Below are 17,374 nucleotides of genomic sequence, written 5' to 3'. Positions count from 1 at the left end.
ATAAGATTTGGGTTACAATAGTTTTGAAATTAGGCAACATGATAAAATGAAAGATACAATAAGCTTAGAAATAAGTTAACAAATTGCTGATATTTTGTATTACAGAAAATGCAGGGTTTGGAGGATGTGGGGAAGTCCAATAGATGTGTTGGAAAAAAGGATTATGGAAATTTGTAATTTCTCTACTGTATTTTTCTATCTATGTCTTTATTTCTTTTTTCTGTATTTCATAAACTTAATAAAAATATTATAAAAAAAATTATTAAATCTATGAAGGAAAACAAAATATTAAAATGTATTTTGAGAAGGAAAAAAAATGGTTTACTTACAAATTCTTCAAAGGTCTGGTTCATGTGCTTTTCTGCGTATTAAGTTGCACAGTCAGTAAAACATAGATTAGTTACAAAGTGGTAAAAGGTCCTAGATTATTGGTATAGGACGGGGGTCAGCTACCTTTTTCAACCGTGGGCCAGTCCAACATCCCTCAGACCTTGTGGGGGGCCGGAATATTTTTTATTTTATTTTATTTTATTTTATTTTTTGAGGTGCTGAACGAATTCCTATTCCCCACAAATAGGCCGGAATATATTTTGGGGAACAAAATGAACGAATTCCGATGCCCCACAAATAACCCAGAGATGCACTTTAAATAAAAGGACACATTCTACTCACGTAAAAACATGCTGATTCCCAGACCATCTGCGGGCCGGATTGAGAAGGCGATTGGGCTGCATCCAGCCCCCGGGCCTTAGGTTGCCTACCCCTGGTATAGGAACTCAAGTGGCTGATAAGAGTCTTGCAGCTGAGCTGGAGCAACCAGCTCAAACCTCTTCGCTTGCAGAGTTTCACAGGTAGATGGGGGTGGGGTGAGGGGCAACAGGCTTGGTTTTCTATTTCCTTCTGAGGTAAGGGAAGTGACATGGCAAGTGGTATGGCATTAACCCCTTCATGCATTAATTAGACATAAGTATGTTGGTTATGGGGACACGGGTGGCGCTGTGGGTTAAACCACAGAGCCTAGGACTTGCCAATCAGAAGGTCAGCGGTTTGAATCCCTGCGACGGGGTGAGCTCCCGTTCCTCAGTCCCAGCTCTTGCCAACCTAGCAGTTCAAAAGCATGTCAAAGTGCAAGTAGATAAATAGGTACCACTCCGGCGGGAAGGTAAACGGCGTTTCTGTGTGCTGCTCTGGTTCGCCAGAAGTGGCTTAGTCATGCTGGCCGTATGACCCAGAAGCTGTACGGCGGCTCCCTCGGCCAATAAAGTGAGATGAGCGCTGCAACCCCAGAGTCGGCCACAACTGGACCTAATGGTCAGGTGTCCCTTTACCTTTACCTTTATGTTGGTTATAGGAGGTTATAGGAGGCTGGTTATACTACAGAATAAAAGCCAGGATTTCTATCTAGGAAGAAAGCCAGCCAAAATACTTTAAAGCCAGAACAGTTCCCTAGAGAACTGAAGTGGAACTGGAGCATGAAGGCATCATTTCCCTTATATAGTTTTTCTGAATGGGCAACACCCATGGTACTCGTTATTATGGTCCATTGGCGACTGTAAAGTCACAGTCAATCAAGTTTCTAAACTAGACAGCTACCCCAGTCCTTGAACGGGGGACTTGCTAGCAGTGCTTGGAGGAGCCCTGCGTACTTCCAAGTTGGACGTGTTCCATTCTTAGTAGCCTTGATGAAGACAGCAAGAAATTTCCTACGGTCGATGCACACAAAGGCTTGTACCATTATAACACCTTGCCCCTGGGAGTTTCACCAGAACCAGAGAGATTCCAAAGGGTCACAGAAAACCTCTTAAAGGAGATCTGTGGAGCAGTGGTGAGGATTAATGATATCCCCATCAGAGGCACAAGTGATCAGGATAATCTCATAACACTCAAGAGAGCTTTTCAAAGGCGGAAAGAAGCAGGGATGTGTTTGAAATGAAAGAAATTCACGATCTCGATCACACACAGTCTGTAGTCCGCTGGCAGTAGGAGTACAATATGGGCATGTCTTTAAGTTAACGTCTTACATTAAAAACCTGACAGTACCAAACTATCGAAGGCTTTTCACCAAAGCCAGACTAAATGTCTTTCCTTCTGCAGTGTTCGATGGCAGGTTGAGAGGATGGCAGGTTGGATGCCAGGACAGACTTTGCTCATGTGCTCAAGACATCGATTCCATAAAACATATTTTGTTGCACTGTGCAAAATATGAGCAAGCCAGGGCTGAACTGATATTACCCTTGCTGGTACCTTTCCCGGGAAAATCAGAGGCTCACTATGTCAGGTTCCTATTGGAAGACCGGACAAACGCTAGAACATTAGCAGTGGCAAAGTTTTTATCGGTGATTGCATGAACCAATGATCCCTATATTCTGAACAAAATGCTTGTTTAACCTGGAGGTAGGCTGTATGAATTGTGTATTGCTTTGTAACGATTTGTTGGGTCTCTGGACCGTAATAAAGATTGATGATGATGATGAAATGAAAGAAATTCTTCCCACATCTCAAGGCTTGTAGGTACAGTACTTAGACTATAATATGGATGAAGAGGGAATTCACCCTGTGGCAGACAAAGTCTCAGCTAAGATACCAGCACCCCAAAATACCCCAGAACTTTGGAGATATCTAGGGATGTTGGAGTCCTTCCAAGCCTTTCTGCCTTGTTAGAACCAACAGAACACGTCTTAAGAAGTGAACCTCATGGCACTGAGGAGACGAAAAAATAGAAGACTTTCCAGGAATCTGAAATGATACTGAGATTCTCAGATACTTTGGTCCATTTGACCCCAGTAAAGGACTTAATTGAACTCTGTGATGCTTCATGCAATGGACTAAAGGCTGTTTTGTCCCATGAAATAAAATAGATCCCATGGAAGGACAGCCTATTGGTTATGCCTTCGGGACACTAAACAAAGCAGAACCGGCCTATTTTCAGGGGGAGAGGAAAGGAAAATCTAGTAATTATATCTGGTCTAAGGAAGTTTCACCAGTACCTATATGGGGAGCCTTCCACCATTGTAACAGACAACAAAGCTTTGGCAGGGGTTGTTGTTGTCTCGAAAGACAATGGAGTGTGCCTCAAGTCAAACCACTGAGTTAGCAGCACCAAGGTGACCCCCTCAGGGCACAAGCCTGTATGGAGGTCCTGGGCTGCCCAGATAACAGGACCCCCTTACTGGCCTCACTGATGTGGTCCAAAGGAAAGCAGAGCAATACATTTGGTGCCAGCTTGGCTGTAGGAGTTGCTGGAAGGAGACGCACAATACACCATCCGACCGTCTTCTGGATTTGTGTAGGGTTTACTCCTTCACCCTTTTCTCTCCCCAAGACGTCCCACAAGGCAGTGGAGGTTTCGGATCAGAGTTTTTCTTTTCCTCGATGGGCTACCTTCCTAGGCTGATGAGACCCATAGGCCCCTCACTTTCCTCTACAGCATGTTCAGAAACCGCTTTCTTGGCCGTTGGACCCACTATTGGTCTCATCTGCTCAATCGGTCCTGTATACTTGAAGGAGCGTCTCCACTCCCATCATTCAGCCCGGACACTGAGATCCAGCGCCGAGGGCCTTCTGGCGGTTCCCTCCCTGCAAGAAGCCAAGTTATAGGGAACCAGACAGAGGGCCTTCTCAATAGTGGCTCCCACCTTGTGGAACACCCTCCCTTCAGATGTGAAGGAAATAAGCAGCTATGCTATCTTTAAAAGACATCTGAAACCAGCCCTGTTCAGGGAAGTTTTTAATATTTAATGCTGTACTGTTTTTAACACTTGATTGGGAGCTGCCCAGAGTGGCTGGGGAGACTCAGCCAGATGGGTGGGGTATAAATAATAATAATAATAATAATAATAATAATAATAATAATAATCTGTTGGAACCTGGCTTTGCATGGGTAAGAAGTCCCCAAATCATTGAGGGTTTGAGATGGGGTTTGGCATGGGTATTGAAGGAGAAACAAAGCAATACCCACATTGACTGTAGCACAACTAGGGTTGAGCATTGGCCCGGGCAGTTTAGAAATACCAGATAGACAGCCCTATTGTGTTTGGGGTTAATGAGAAGTTCCTGCATCTATCTTATTTGGGTTGCTTGCCAGCTACCGCAGCAGTTTCATCAGAGCGTTTGAGAGCCCTTGACCCCCAAATAGGCCCTGTCGTCCTTTCATCCTCCCTTGTTCACTTCTCCTCCCCTTCCTGGCCACCACCCCTCCTTCGTCTCTCCAGGGATCACACAGCTCAACCACTTCGGCATTAGACAGAGAGAGAAGTACTCAATCACAGACCTATCACTTCTGGGTTAATTCACAAGTAGTTGGAGAGCACACCTTGAAATTAAACTACAGCTCTTATTCCACACACCCCATCTGATTAGGAGAGCCTTGTAAAGTTACTTAATTTATTCCTAGGAGCCCAAATCCAATCAAGTCCTGCTAAGGGCCTTTCTAATTAAGACTTCTAATTGAAGGAGATCTATAAGCATTACTGCACACTATAAGGTACGGGGTCAGCAAACTGCCATGGGATTATCTCCTGGAATGCTAATGCTACCCCAGAGCAAATATTTTATTTCTTTCTGGTCTATGTATCTAGAATATGAATGCCACCTGCCAGACTTGGAACCCTTGCCAGGAAGAAATTCAACAGGAGCAGCCATCCCCATCACTTCGTTTCCATTAGAGAGGGACTTTGTGCTGGCAATCAGGCAATGGTTTTTCCTACCTGCCTTGCCCAACGTTCCAGACCCTGACATGGAGAACAGCAGATGCAGCTGGGAAGAGAGAAGAAGAGTTCAGGGATATATATATATATATATATATATATATATATATATATATATAGTGTTTCTCAGTTTGACCCTTTTACACACTTTTGTGGTATTTTATGCATTGTGACTTGCCGTTATTTTCATTGATTGTAGCTGAGTAATTCCTCCTCTGCCCAGTCCCTAACACTGTGTGAAGAAGTACAAAACAGTTGGAAACTGGAGTCCAATGACATCTTCCACGGTTATGGGTTGCCTGCCCCTAGTCCAGAGAATCAGTTCATTCCAGTATTCAGTTCAAATGCAACCTCTGTTCTCAATGTCTGTGGGCATATTTTCTTTAAAAACAAACAAATATATTAAATGGTCAGCCCATTTTTCTGACGGACACCTCTCAGCTTGAGTGTCTTTCCAGGAACAAGAATGCAACCTGAACTGAGAGAGAGTAAAACCAGAACAATCAAACAAAAAAAATCCCCACCCCCCGGTCACAAACCAAGAGAATAAATAAAACGGGGGGGGGGGGAGAGATTGGTAAAGTTTTTAAAAAACATTTTATGCTACTACACAGAGAAGATGAAAACCATGTTTACTCGCTTCTGAGTTCAACAGGGCTTAGTCCCAAATATGTGTGCGTAAGACTGAAAGCCTCAACAAGCTCTGAAAGAAACAGTGATCATTAGCAATTTGGGTTAATTGCAGGGGTTATATGATAGGTTGCAATGGCAAAACTGGGACCCAAGCCATTTCAGAAACCTTCAGCCTTCATTTGATCAGCCACTTTAAATTAGCAGATAAAACTAATCACTATTTTTACTCCTCAAAAATCAGGAAGGCTATATATTCCATTAACAAGTCGCTGAAATTGATCCAAATGAAAGATTTATATGGCGTTGTGCCAGAGCTCAAAAGTCTTTTGTGCTAAGGTTTTGAGAAAAACAAGATATAAATAAAACAACATTTTCAGACAGCACATGGTATTCCAGACATGGAACAGAATGGATGCAGTTATTTTGTTGATGCAGACACAGCCTGATCCAGTCCTCTGTAATTGGCTGCGATAGATATATGCTCACTTACTGCATCCTCGTGAGGAGGGGGTAACCATTTGCCACAGCATCAGTGGTAGTTTTGCATATGCTGTTCTGATGCCCGCATGGAGCCAGACTCCCAGATTCAAGAGAGTGGGAACATTTTGCTCCTTACAGAACTCTCATGCAGATAAAGACCTGCTGGTTTATGGGGTCTTGGCTTGAAAAGGAGGACACAGAAGTTAGCTTGTCCTCTGGAGAATTGCTGGGACACGGGTGGCGCTGTGGGTTAAACCACAGAGCCTAGGACGTGCCGATCAGAAGGTCGGTGGTTCGAATCCCCGCGATGGGGTGAGCTCCCATTGCTCGGTCCCTGCTCCTGCCAACCTAGCAGTTCGAAAGCACATCAAAGTGCAGGTAGATAAACAGGTACCACTCCGGCGGGAAGGTAAACGGCATTTCCGTGTGCTGCTCTGGTTCACCAGAAGCGGCTTAGCGGCGGGCCACATGACCCGGAAGCTGTACGCCGGCTCCCTTGGCCAATAAAACAAGATGAACGCCGCAACCCCAGAGTCGGTCATGACTGGACCTAATGGTCAGGGGTCCCTTTACCTTTACTGGAGAATCGCTACTGAGTTCATTGGCAGAAATTTAGGGTTGCCATATTTTGAAGAGCCAAAAAGAGGATGCATTTGACAACTTCTGCTTTTCACTATGGATTGCTATGACGACTCTCATTTTACATACCCATGAAAAAGAGGATGTGTCCTGGAAAAAGAGGGCATATGGCCACGCAGTTCAAAGCTGGAGACCAACGTTTGTTATTGGTATGAGCTTTTGTGTGCATGTACACAAAAGCTCATACCAATAACAAACTTAGTTGGTCTCTATGGTGCTACTGGAAGGAATTTTTTTTTATTTTGTTTCGACTATGGCAGACCAACACGGCTACCTACCTGTAACTAGTTCAAAGCTGGAGTTAACTCTTTATTAGCGAAACATGGTCTTCATCAACTGGACAGAGTTTCAGCCATAATGAACACAACAGCTCATGGCCTACAGGTCTTCCTCCATGAAAGAAGACTAAAAGTCCCATCCTTCCCACTGCCTTCTAAGGCTGTTCTCCTCTCTGGGCTAAAGTCCTTCTCTCCAGGGCTTCTTGCAAGCACTCAGAGACTGTGCCTGAGTGTAGCCTGTACCTCTGCTTCTCCCATTTCATACCTCACTTGGTTCTAGGAGTCAGGGGGAGAGGGGAGCTTTTCAGAGCAGGAGCTGGAGAAACCCCTGACTCCTCACCAGCCTGACTCATCTCTACCTCTTGGCCTCCCAATCCCTTGCTTCAGCATCTGCCTCTGATACTTGACTTCTTTCTGCCACAGACTCTCCCAACTCACTAAGACCTGTTGCCCCTTCATCTTCTGAATGCAATATGGAAAACTGGGCAGAATGGGTTTATGGATGAATACACGGAATATTGACATGCACTTGAAACAGGTGGATCAACCCACCGCTTATGCTCACGTTGCGATGCATCTGCAAAACAAGTTTAAAATATATTTGTCCAGAGATCAATCACTAGTTAAGCACTGAATGTGCCAAAGTTGTGAACATTCTGCTCATAAAACAAGTCTAGTTGAACCATCCTTTTATTGCTGTCTTCCTTGATTCTATCCTGTACGCAGGGCTGCTTCAATTAAAATCTGTCTACATGTCTCCCATCTGAAAGTAATAGCAATGTAATAGTTATATTGCTTGGTTATGAATCATAAACCTGCTCATCTGCCCAAGATTCAAATTCAAAAATATCTATTTGGCATCCTCTCTTAGGTTTTAATTTTGGGGTCCATTCTCTTTCTAGTTTTATCAATTTTATGTTTGAGACCCCACCCCCCACCCCAGTAGCTCCTCCCCCCTTACCAAAAATTCCTTGGCATATAAATATACGCAGCAAATACACAGCAAAATTCCTTCTTTCCTGACAGCCAACTATTAATCATACTTAAAAACAGAAAGTTAGATAATGTATGTCAATAGACCCAAGTGCTTTAGCTATCTGCAATATTAAAAGACAAATGTGCTTTGCGTGAGCTGCGAGAGGTTACAAGTTCTAATAATGTGACGTGTGAAATGCGAATGCTAAGGCACTGTCTCCCCAGCACACCATTTATTTTAGAAGGTTGTGTGGTTTTAGCAGTCTTGCTGCTTAGGTGTATGATTATTCCAGATGGTCCTGCTTCTCTTCTACCTCATTATATTTTCTTTAATCTCACACGAGCTCCCACTCTCTTATCCCCTGAAACAGTATTTTCTGTTACTGCGAGGCAAACAGCTATTTTTGGAAAGAGTGTAAGAGCATGCCTCCTTAAGGGTAAAAAATAAAAATAAAAACCACCCTTTGCTGTGAAATTACAGCCCCTTTTGGCAAAATGCTGGCTGGACTGTTGCGGAAGCAAATGAACACAACAGGTAACGGGAAAGTGTAACTATCAGCCTTGGTGCTCACTCCAGGTTTTAATGGGCTCAGGGAAAACTAGGGTGAAGAAATATCTTAAGGATAGGGACCAGGCATAGCCTGTGAGCGGTGGAGCACATTAACTGAGGCTGCGCACACACCATAAATTTAAAGCACATTGCTTCTCCCAAAGAATTCTGGGAACTGTTGTTTATGCCTCTCTAGCGAGCGTGTTCTCCTTCATGGAGAGCACGTGTTGCGGTGGGGGCCGCCAGGACACTCCAAAGTTGGGGGCGGGCTAATTGATCGTTGGCCACTGATGCGATTGGGCTTCCCTTGTTGTTGCCATTGATTGACAGCCAGAAATGCTAAAACTCCCTGCATGAGGCATAGAGCTTCCTCTGTTCACCCTGTGCATCAGATTGCCCGTCCCCCCTCCCTATATTTAGGGTTGTTCGCTTTGACCTTGTTATGCCTGTCATGGGGTCGTCTGCTCTTGGGGCAGGGGCCCGGTAGGAATTTTGTCCATCTGGCTGATTGGCTGGGGCCATTTGGTTTTTGCCTACTGCATAGCAAATCTTCACAACTTGTAAGGTTGCGGTTAGGCATTGGTTTATGGTTTGGTTGGTTGAGGGGCATGGATTGGCTGTGCCTGACCCTCTAATGCTGCTGCTGCAAGGGATTCCATTAAAGGAATCGGGGGCTAACTATTGCTTGTCCACCCTGTCAAGGGGGCTCAGGCCACTGCAAGAGCCCCTGGCTGCATTTGGGGAGGGCTGAGGGCAGGTTCCCTGCTCTGTCGCTCCCCCCAAGTGTATTCCCCTTTTCTGACTTTCGCAGGTGTGCGGAATAGTAGCAGGTAGTAGCAACCAATGCCTAAGCAACCACTCACATTTTTGTATTTTAATAAAGTTGTGGTCAAAATTATGCCAAAAACCTTAAACAAAAAAAATTCTGTGTGATGTGTGATTTTATTGGGGTGGCCCTGGGGACCTCGACACGCAAAGAGAAAGGTCTAGAAAAAAGGGATATTTAAAAACAACCACCACCACCACCAAGTCCCCCCCCCCCATTGAAATGAGCATTCCTCACAGTGTGACCTCTGTTTTGTCATTTCTGGACACATAGGTGTGTCCAGGGGAGGTAAGCAATGCCTTCATTAAAGCTAGCCATTGCATTAGTGTCGAGACCATGGATAGTGTCCCAGCATTCACTTAGACAGATGCAGTTTTGAAATAAATAGTACCATACCCTGGCCTCTCTTTGGGAATTTCCTTAATCTATGTATCTGCTGGCAATCCTATAATCCCACATAATTGCATTAGTCTCAATAGCAGATTAACTCTAAGTGCCCCTACAGACAGGGAGCTGTCAGTTCTGTCATTGTTTCCCCCCCTCCCCCACTTAATGTGATTCCAGGCAGTGAGGGAGAAAAGCAGCTGAGAGCCCCTCTCTCTCGCATTACGGCCCTCAGCTTCTAAACCAATTAAGGAAAAAGGGATTTACAGTCAACTGGATTAGGGGGCTCTGTTTATATCATCCCACGTTTCTTTGTAGAATATTCTCCACTTTCTTTCTATTCCTGGAATCTAGTCTCTCTCTTTCAAGAGAGTCCCTTTCTGTCTTCCCATTTGCCAATCTACTCTCCTCATGTAGCCTCTTGATAGGAATTTTATGGTCTTAGATATATGGTAATGTTCATAAGTGTACCAACCAAGCACGTACATAGATCAGCACAGGAAGACCAACCTGCAACCATTTTGATTCCTAAACTGAGCCAATCTTTTCTCTGCAAGGTCAAAGTGGGAAACCTCCCATTGTCTCTTTCCTCACAAATCCTGTCTTAAGGGCACATTTAAGATATGAATAGGGTGTGAGCCTGTGACCTGGCCCAGGAACTAAGTATTTATCATTACAAAAGACTGGCCAGGCTCCCCAGGCAATCCAATCAAGTAACCTGTCAGACAGGAGATAAACAATGACAGCAGAAAAGCAACATTCAAATTTCTGTTTTAAGACTGCCTTTTCTGTGATGTAGGTATGATGTTTCTGGGGGTGGTCTTGATCTACAAGGTGGAAATTTCAAAAGTCTTTATAAGGCCTTGCATGCCATTTTTCCGGGTTCCTCCTCTCTCCTGTGGGTGAAGGGAGCACCATGTTGGAACAGATCAATAAAGATCAAGCTTACTAGCTGATTTGCTTCTCAGTATTCTCTGGTTGGCCTCTGTTATTTTCTCCTACCAATAGGAAACCTATGTAAGGACTCAATATGGGCTCTTGGTTACCCCATAAGGGAAAAGGGAAATTTTTATTTACAACAGGTCACATGGACCAATAGCTGGTTTCTTACATCTTCATCACCCAGTTCATGGTGAGGAATCCACCGTGCATGCTTCTGAGGTTGACAAAAACAACAGCATCCAACACCGTGCTTTACCCTTGGAGAACTTCATAAGCAAGACCTCAGAGGTATGTATTCATCTGTGCGTGTAAAATCTGGCAAACTCCACCTCAGAAACTGTGAGAACTACAGCGGAATCTTGGTTTTCGAACATAATCCGTTCTGGAAGACTGTTCAAGTTCCGAAACGTTCGAAAACCGAAAACCCAATACAGAAGCCTCAGTACAATAGGTAAACTCAAAACAGAAGCCTCCTTGGAAGTTCAAAATCTGAGGCACGTTCAAAAACAAAGGCATTTACTTCCGGGTTTACGGTGTTCAGTTTCCGAAACGTTCGTCAATGGAGGCGTTCGAAAACCGAGGTTCCACTGTATATGAATTTATTGGCAAATTTGATCCTCTTCTCTTTGGGCTCGATCAAGACCCAGGTTTTTTAAGTTAGTGTAGCCTAGGAGGAACAGCAGAATCATCAATAATTGCTGCTGTTGTGAATGAATCACTGTTTTCATCTTGGGTAAATGTGGGCTTTGAATACCTACAGCTGTAGGTATTCATGTATGCGACTACAGCAGCAAGAATGTTACTTGCCCAAAAATGGAAAGATGAAGGAGTCTCAGTGAAAGAAGAATGGATACAAAAACTTATGGAATATGGAGAAATGGAGAAACTTACTGGAAAAATAAGAAATCAAGACAACAAACTTCTTATAGAAGAATGGTTTATTGGATATTTACAGATAAATTGTAAACAGATAAGAACATTGGCAGGATTATTATAATAACCTGCAGTTTTTTAAAGTAGATGAATAAATGATCAAATTAACTTATTTGGATATGCAGAAAACATTAAAAATAAATTTAAGGAAGCGCAGAAAGAGGGGGAAGGAAGTCAAGTTTTGAAATGTTAAAGTGACTGTAAAATTATTGAAATGTATGAACCTGAAAAACATAAATAAAATTTAAACAAAAACAACACTTGTTGTTGCGAATGAGTCACTGTTTTCGTCTTGGGTAAATGTGGGCTTTGAATACCTATTCCATGTTCTTTAGTTCCTGTGTTTCCCATTTCTCTTTCTCTCTGTAATACATCTGTCAACTGGAGATAATGCTGTGCATCTGAAAAAGTGGGCTGTAGTCAATTTAAAAAAACAAAAACCCATGTGACCATAAAACTTACAGTGTCTCAAGACTTTTGTTGTTGTTCCAGGCAAATATTTCCAGTTATCGTTCCCACAGAGTATTTGCCCAAGAGACAAAGGGTCCTGGCATTCAAACTGCAAGGAGGAGCGGTCATTATGAAGCGGGGGTATGGTTGCAAAAAGCCCTGCTGTGTTTGCATATGGCGATGAAAGCAAACTTCTTCTTCTTTGGCCATCACTCGTAGCTGAATAAGATTGTCTTCCATAAACATGGTTTTAACAATGAGTCCATAGGTGACTGTGGAGGCCAATTCTGGATCCACACATCCTTCCACAATAGGGACATTGGTTTCCCGGTGGGAGTTGATCATGGTGTGGATTTGCCAAGCGCACCTTCCTCTTAGCACGTTTCTCCCTTGTGTCCTGAGTTCGAGTGTCTTCAAAGCCCATGACACTTTTGGTAAAGGCTGTTCTCCAATTGGAGCACTTGCAGGCCAGTGTTTCCCAATTGTTGCTGTTTATACTACATTTTTTTTAGATTTGCCTTGAGACAGTCTTTAAACCTCTTTTGTTGACCACCAGCATTATGCTTTCCATTTTTAAGTTCAGAATAGAGTAGTTCCTTTGGAAGACGATAATCAGGCATCCACACGACATGACCAGTCCAACGAAGTTGATGTTGAAGAATCATTGCTTCAACACTGGTGATCTTTGCTTCTTCCAGTACACTGGTATTAGTTTACCTGTCTTCCCTAAGTGAGGTGTAAAATTTTTTGGAGACACTGTTGATAGAATCTTTTGAGGAGTTGGAGATGGTGTTTATAAGTGGTCCATGTTTCACAAGAATACAGTAAGGTTGGTAGTACAGTGGTACCTTGGGTTACAGACGCTTCAGGTTACAGACGCTTCAGGTTACAGACTCCACTAACCCAGAAATAGTACCTCGGGTTAAGAACTTTGCTTCAGGATGAAAACAGAAATCGTGCTCTGGCGGCATGGCGGCAGCGGGAGGCCCCATTAGCTAAAGTGGTACCTCAGGTTAAGAACGGACCTGCGGAATGAATTAAGTTCTTAACCCAAGGTACCACTGTACGGTAGCTTTGTAAAAAGCAAACTAAGACTCAGCCATAAGCAATCTAATAATTACTCCATTGGCCTTGCTCAACTGAGCTGCACATGCGTGCATGTATATACCAGAAACTCTAAGCAATCTCTGAGGCCAGAAGCCACACTGAGACTAGTCTATGATGATTCAAATAGGGATGCACTAGCTACCCTGGTGTTTAACCTGAAAACTGGGCTCTTTCAAATGCTTGAACCTTTTGCTAGGGCTTGGGTTGAGCCGTTGCAAAAGGCTGGTGGAGGTGTGATATCGCTGCTCCCGCCACCTCTACTGCCTTCCATTCCATGTGCCCCGACCTGAAAAAACTTGGCTTGAATGTGGCAGCAGCTACAATGGTGGTGAATACTCCAGAGAGTGCCGCCCTCAGGATGGAGGGGGGTGTTTCTTCCTTTAGGTTCCCCACCCATGAAACCAGCTGCCTTTGGTAATGGCATAGTATGCCACAGGCAGCACATCATATTTGCCTCATTCAAGTGTTCAGACTCTCCTCGGATGTAAACAAATGCAGCCCAGTTAGTTGCATAGCTGAGTCTCACCCTTGCCTTTACACTGTTTAGAGATCTCTATGAGTTGGGTATGAATGTCTGAACTGAGCATCGTCCTTGCATGGTGCAAAGCCCTGCAGAATCTGTTCCCTCTATTCCTACCCCCCGCCATACGTTGGGGGACAACGACAATACAACAGCCCTAATGTGACCGTCTGAAATGCCTTGCAGTGTCAAGGTTACAGTTTTGCAAAGAAAATAAATTCCAAGCTTCTTCTAGCAATTGTATTCCACAACACATTTCCCCCTGAAGCCTTAACTCATCCAGCCGACTCCTATTTTTATATGTTTTCCTCCGTGGTATTAAACAGCAAATACCCTGCTTTATGGTATGTTCTTATGACCAGATTGGTTTTTGTGCAGCAGTTTGCCCTGAACAGAGATTTTGCTATTGAATTCCATTTTTCAAAACTCCCCCCACCCCCGCCCTCTTAGATTGCTTCAATATTTAAACAGGTTTAAATTTTAAATCTCCTCCCTGTACAAACCCACTTATATTTTAAAATTACTGTAATACTTCACCAGGTTTCATTTTTAAGCCAATGCAATATGTATAATCCATTCCATGAATCTTAGATCAGCTTGGTATTCTGCTGCCTTGCTGTTTGGGTGCCTTTGCTCACTTGAGGTGAGCTCCTCCACTCCAGGCGATAGCGTAATGCATAAGACTTCCCACCCCCACCCTCCTAAAAGTGAGATGATGAAAAATGATAAATAAAACATGCAGATTGCAATAGAATTCAATTAAATGGCTCTTTTTCAGGCTTGTTATTGTTCTCCAAGCGCTTGTGACATTTCAAAGTGGATTTGTTCGGAAAATTACAAACCCAAGACTTCCATCTCTGTCAAAGTTGCTCTTTCGAGCTGTTGGAGTTTCAGATGTTGGAGCTGCTCAAGGTCCAGGCTAGGAATTTGGCAATTTTTTGTTTCCCTCAGTTTCTCCTTTCTCCCATTTTCAGTTCAATTTACTTTGTTTCTCCATCAGTTTGTGGTTTTTGTTGTTGTTGTTGTTTTAAAGCCCACGTGAAAATTTACATACGGTTTTGCGGCTGTCTCTCTTTCTCTGCCCATACTTGTGCCTACTGTGTCTCCTTAATGTTTGCATGAAATTTCCTCTATAATAATGCTTTTTGACTTTTATTTTCACCAATATATGCAGACTTCCGCATATGGTCAAATGGTTTGGTTGGAGAGCTTCATTGCCAAATTCAGAGGGCTATTATACAGGTTGTGAGGTGGCACTCTGAGACCTGGGTTAAGAAATCTTCTAAGCCTGGAGACAAGAAAGTGGGGCAAGGCGTGTGCTGCATGCACATGTGTGGGGCAAGGCGTGTGCAAGTGGGGCAAGGCGTGTGCTGCATGCACATGTGTGGGGCAAGGTGTGTGCAAGTGGGGCAAGGCGTGTGCTGCATGCACATGTGTGTGTGAGAGGGGTGGCATGCAGACAATGTTCAAATATTTAAAAGGATGCTAAGAAAATTTACTCAAGTTGTTCAGTTAATCCACTGAGGCAAGATGTGATGGGTTTATATTCTAGCAAGACAGATTTGGGTTAAGGAATCTTCTAAGCTATCAGTTGACGTTAGTATGAAGAGAGGCATTATTGCCCTTGGTATAGGCACTCATCCCATTGTCTCTCTCTCTTCGCAGGTTTTTGTAGTGCCTCAAAAATCTGTTTCTCCTGAAATGCAGTGGGACAAAGATATAGAGAGATACAGTGCTTTTTCGGGGGGGGGGGGCACAGGAGTATGCATACCCCTAAACATTTTGTGAATCTAAGTTTGGCCTCATTGAGGGGCAGTATTTCAATATGAGTAAGAAAATGAGAGTACCCATAAACATTTTTTCGGGGGGGGGGGAGGACTAGAGAGATATATATCAGGGCTGGAGACATTGGAGTACAAAGGAAACACAGCAGGGCCCCCAGACCAAAAGGGTTATTTTTTTTCTTTTTTAAAAAAACTCAGTGGGATATTTCTGAAGAAAGTTAGAGCACAAAACACGGAGGCAGCTCTTCAGGACCATTGTGAAGGACACATAACCACTTTTGCTTCACGTGTTTAACGCCATATCTGGCTTACCTTAGGAACAAAGTAACAGGATAGGGACCCTCTATGGATTAGCTTCTGGAGTGCATACACATCATATATTCAAAACACTTGACTTCTTCCAAAGAATCCTGGGAACTGTAGTTTGTTAGAGTTGCTCAGAATTATAGCTCTATGAAGGTCCATGAGTCAGTCAATTTATTGTATATAGCCCAAGGCCTTTACAATGTACAGCAGGGGATAAGAATGAGGCTGAAATCAGACAGCATGACCTATAAAAGTTAAAACATACAAATTTACAGCATGAGATTTTAAAATTAAGAAGCATGAACATATCTAGAACCACGCTTCTTAGCTGCCAGAGCGAATTTGGCTACCAGATGTTTAATCTGTAGATCTTTATCAACTAGGAGCTTGACTGTCACCTTCTGGGGGGGGGAGACTCTGTGAGGGGTAAACTACAATTCCCATAATTCTTTGAGGGGAGAGACCATGTGCCTTGGGAGAAGTGCAGGTACACATGCAGTAGAGTAGAAGCTTCTGTCTATAGGTGTTGGCAGAGATTGTAGTCTTGGTGGAAACCGCAGCATTCCTGATAGTTGGCCATTCAACATCTGCTTAAAACCCTCTGGCAGAGGAGAGTCCCTCATCATCTGAGGCCCTATTAAGAGAAACAACTGTGACCCAGAAGGTCAGTTGCTCCAGAGCTGAACCAGAAGTATGGCCTGCCTGGAGAACTCATTACTACGTGATGAGAAGTCATTCTCGTCAAGTTTATTGATGAGTTTATTATGACGTTAAATCAGACTGCAGTGTGTTTCTGCGTAAACAGCAGAGGGGAAAACACAGCTCACTAGTGGCCTCACTTGAGATATGCTGCTGGAGAGAAACGTTTTTAAAAGCAATGTTCCATCTCTAGCGTAAAATGGTACAGTCTATTGTACCGCCCCAATCCTACCCTTTGTGTTGTGTAAGTATAGATCCAGATTGAGTTGCTGTGGTTAAGTGTATAGGGTATTTCAGAGGGGCAAGACAAGCAGCAAATATTTCCTTCTCCATTTCTGATGGGTTAACTTTGGCCCCTGTGATATCAACACTCTAGTACTTCTCCAGTAATCAGAAAGGGTTTCAAGATCAGGCATATTTTAATAAAAGATGAGGTGAAGCGACCCTGTTACAAAGCAAATCAGCTTTGCAAGTCTTTCCTGTATATCACCGCTGACACCTTTTCCAGACGCTTTGCTGAAGGTTAAAGTCCAGCTCCTGGTAGCTGTTGATGAACAGCATGAAATAAATCCATTTGGGGGATTCCATAGGTCTATTTCTGCAATTTCCTGTTACCCTGCTTCATCTGATGCCCAGGTTTGGGGCCTTTCCTTTCTCCCATGCATAATCTTACGGGAATTTGAAAGTCTGGGCAAAGGATCGCATGTGTGTCAGTAGCTGCTCCTCAGGGATGTCCAGGAATTATGCAGCAATGCTAGCGTTGGATGGGAGATGCTCTGTGTGCTAGATGTCTCCTTTCTTACATAGCCAATCATTCGCCGTACTCTGCAGGGAAGGGCCTCCTGCAGCTACTAGCCAGTGTGGTGTAGTGGTTAAGAGCGGTGGACTCGTAATCTGGTGAACTGGGTTCGCGTCCCCGCTCCTCCACATGCAGCTGCTGGGTGACCTTGGGCTAGTCACACTTCTCTGAAGTCTCCCAGCCTCACTCACCTCATAGAGTGTTTGTTGTGGGGGAGGAAGGGAAAGGAGACTCCCTTTTGAGACTCCTTAGGGTAGTGATAAAGCGGGATATCAAGTCCAAACTCCTCTCCTCCTCCTCCTCCTCCTCCTCCTCCTCCTCCTCCTCCTCCTCCCCCCTTCTTCTTCTTCTTCCTCTTCCTCT

This window comes from Podarcis erhardii (assembly GCF_964252035.2).
Source record: "Podarcis erhardii genome assembly, chromosome: 1".
Taxonomy (NCBI): domain Eukaryota; kingdom Metazoa; phylum Chordata; class Lepidosauria; order Squamata; family Lacertidae; genus Podarcis; species Podarcis erhardii.
This window is presented reverse-complemented; position numbering follows the sequence as displayed.